The sequence below is a fragment of the Heteronotia binoei genome, chromosome 1 (genome assembly GCF_032191835.1).
Source record: "Heteronotia binoei isolate CCM8104 ecotype False Entrance Well chromosome 1, APGP_CSIRO_Hbin_v1, whole genome shotgun sequence".
Classification (NCBI taxonomy): domain Eukaryota; kingdom Metazoa; phylum Chordata; class Lepidosauria; order Squamata; family Gekkonidae; genus Heteronotia; species Heteronotia binoei.
The window spans coordinates 146,963,577-146,967,103 of record NC_083223.1 but is presented as its reverse complement, the minus strand read 5'-3'; positions in this window follow the sequence as shown (position 1 = coordinate 146,967,103).

The window sequence follows — 3,527 nt, the reverse complement described above, 5'->3', positions numbered from 1 at the left end:
GTTCATCTCAGCACCTGTGAAAGGACAAACACAGTCTTCATTACAAATAGGGAAAGGCTCTGATAACACAAAAAGTTAAATATGGTATCAGAAATTTTGCCCACTACATCATATAATATCCACACTAATCAATTTAGAAATTAGAAAACTTTCCTTTAAATTAGAAAAAACTTCATATTAGAAAACCTTCCTTTCCAGTTTATTTGATCATCTTCTGTATTTCTGAGAAGGTTAGGAAGGTTGCAAAACTTCCTTCTTCATAGGTGGTAAGTATCCAACTAGGAAACATTTATATTGCTATATCTCATTATGTGCATTCATCTTGCGGTTTTTTGTTGTTGTTAATTATGAACATCTCTAAGATAGATTCCTTCCCTTCACAGATGCAGAACCTCTAGAAGACTTTATTAGTTTATTTTATTGCTGAGCTTTTTGTGATCTGTCCTCAAGGGATGATTAACACATGGAATTCACTGCCACAGGAGGTGATGGTGGCTACAAGCATAGCAAGCTTCAAGAGGGGATTGGATAAACATATGGAGCAGAGGTCCATCAGTGGCTATTAGCCACAGCATATTGTTGGAACTCTCCGCCTGGGCAAGTGATGCTCTGTATTCTTTGTGCTTGGGAGGGGCAATAGTGTGAGGGCTTCTAGTGTCCTGGTCCCACTGATGGATCTCCTGATGGCACCTGTTTGTTTGTTTTTTGGCCACTGTGTGACACAGAGTGTTGGACTGGATGGGCCATTGGCCTGATCCAACATGGCTTCTCTTATGTTCTTAATAAATTTAGCTCTTATTTAAACAGTATACAGACTGTGTCTTTATGGATTCAGATGGGTACACTTGTTGGTCTGAAGGTGCAGAACAAAGTTTGAGTCCAATGGCACATGTAAGACCTACAAAGTTGGATTCTTGGTATAAGCTTTCATGTGCATACACATATACATATAATATAGAGAAACAACACATCCTTAACCATTACATATTGGTAGATGAGGAAGTCAGTTGCCAGGAAGGGCTAGTTAGAGTCAAGAAGCATAAGTAACTGACTGATTATACTGAAATTGGATTAAAGCAGTTGGTAAGACCTGTGAATAGCAGTAAATCAGCATACAACTACAAGAGTTAACAAACAGATGTTAGAACTGAGTCCAGTGGCACCCCCAAGACCAACAAAATTCAACTCTGGGGCTGGGTCCAGACCGGCACTTTAAGCCAACACAGGGATGGCTTGCAGATGGATCAAACAATCAAATCCAAACATGCACATCTGCCTCCCATCCAGCTCTCGTACTTACCCTGTTCTTAGGCGTCTCAGCCATGGTTCAAAAAACTACCACTTCTGCCTTTCCGATGTATGAACACAGGAGTGTGCAAGCAAGGCGGATTGGTGGTGTGAACCTGCCAATCTGCTCTAGGAGCTCACAGGTATTCTTTTTTTTTTTTAACTGCCCAGAGTGCATGAGCGCACGTGTGCATGACTACTAAAATGTATGGAAAATAGAAACCCAAACCACACCAAGGGAATGGTATGCAACAACCGTCTGACCATACCAAAGTGCCGCCCATGCGGGAAATGTGTGACTCGCGCGGGAGCGTCTGATCAGGATTCACCCACTCCATTTTGAGCCAGCCTGATCTGAGATGCCTCCTGTGTGCCTGAAGCTGCTGGTCTGGACCCTGCCTGGGTAAAAGCAAGAACTGAAAGACTCAGTATATGTAGATGCACATTTCTTCAATACACTGACACAGATTTTCTCAAATGTTATATGTAGGTGGGGAGTTTAGTTGCCAGGAAGGGCTAATTAGAGTCAATATAACTGAGTAATAAGTAGAGCTAAGATTGAAATAACATATTTGCTGTGTCCTGTGAATAGCAGCAAAATGACATACAGATAATAAAAGAGTTAATACCATATGTGAGAACTAAGTTTTAGTCTGGTGGCACATTTAAGACCAACAGAGTTTTATTCTGGATACAATTGAGAACTGTATGACTTAGCATAGTGAGATAAGAACATTATACTTCTGCTAAAACCTGGGGGTTCCATTGTCCTGAGTGTTGTTAATAACTTGTAATTCAGCAGTTTCCCATTCCAGTCTGTTTCTGAAATTCCCTTGCAAAAAAGCAGCTGCTACCACACTAACATCTCACACTCTCTCTACCTATATGTAATGGTTGAGGAAATTCTGTTTCACTGTATCTGAAGAAGTGTGCTTGCATATGAAAGTATATACCTCAAATAAAATGTTGTTAGTCTTAAAAGTGCCACTTTGTTCTATGTCTTTATGGGTTCTACTTCTCAGTCTTGTTTGATGACTCAGTAATAAGAACATGGGTTGGACTACCTCCCAGCACTTTGCTGTGTTTTTTTCTTTCTAGTAATCCCTTCTGATGCCTGGGAAATAGATCCCCAGTGGTGCAGGACCTGCATAGATTAATACATCGATTAATAGTTATATGAGTTAGGGTGTGTGATTGTAAAATTGCCATTTCCCCTTATCAGTGTTGTAACAGCGGTAGAAGAGGCAAAAATGGTGATTTCATCTCTTTCCACTTCAGCCCTCTGATATGCAAGATTATTATTAAATCAAGGTGGGTAACACAGTCTCAGGAATCTACTTTTCAAGTGTTAGAAGCAACATGAAGCTATGTGAATTTCTACTATTGGCAGTAGTAAGAATTTGGGGTGGGTATGAACCAAGAAAATGGAAGTTCATGCTGGTTCATGATTTGTGGGGTCTCACGAACTTTCACAAATCTTCTTATTTAACCAACTGGTTCATTTTGTGTGGTTCGTGATGCAGTAGAATGACATCCCCCGCAATGGCCAAACTAACAGCGACTCTCTAGCTGACTCTCCTTTACCTGCCCGCCAAGTTTGGTGAGGACTGGATTTACGGGGGGTTGAGTTACAACCCTACAAATCGGTAAAATGCTCTCTGGGGAAATCACATTCACAGATTCAGGAGTGTGCTGAATGGACCCCCTGTAAGCTAGAGGTGGCTTAGAGTCCTGAGTCTACCAGACACTGCCCCAGGCAAGGACTGGTGTTCAAAAATTCCACTGAGGGGGAGTGCAGGTTCTCAGTTGAGGAATCCACTGGCAGAGCCCCTCTGTTTGGTGTGTGCAGGAGGGCAGGTGCTTCAGAACCCTGAGTAAGCCCACTGTTTTCACACTGAGGAATGATTTCCAGTCCCCTTCCCTGTCTGCCCAACTGCCTGCTGCCAAGTAAAAACAGTTGTGTGAGAGCTGGGGGGTATATATCCATTATGCTTCCATAGAACAGAATGGAAGCTCTCTTGTTAGCAGCCAGCACTGCTTGTTGAACTTTGGAGGGCCACTATTGGCGTTTCAGGGCTGCAGTAGTCCACCCCCCACCCGGTTGCTTTGATAATTAATTTATTTGCATCAGCATGTCTGCCACATAAATGGCTGACATGAATGGCATGAACCTCCGTAAAAACCATGGATCTTTGTGGAAGGCTCATTGCAGGCACAATTGCATGACCATCAGCTCTTGA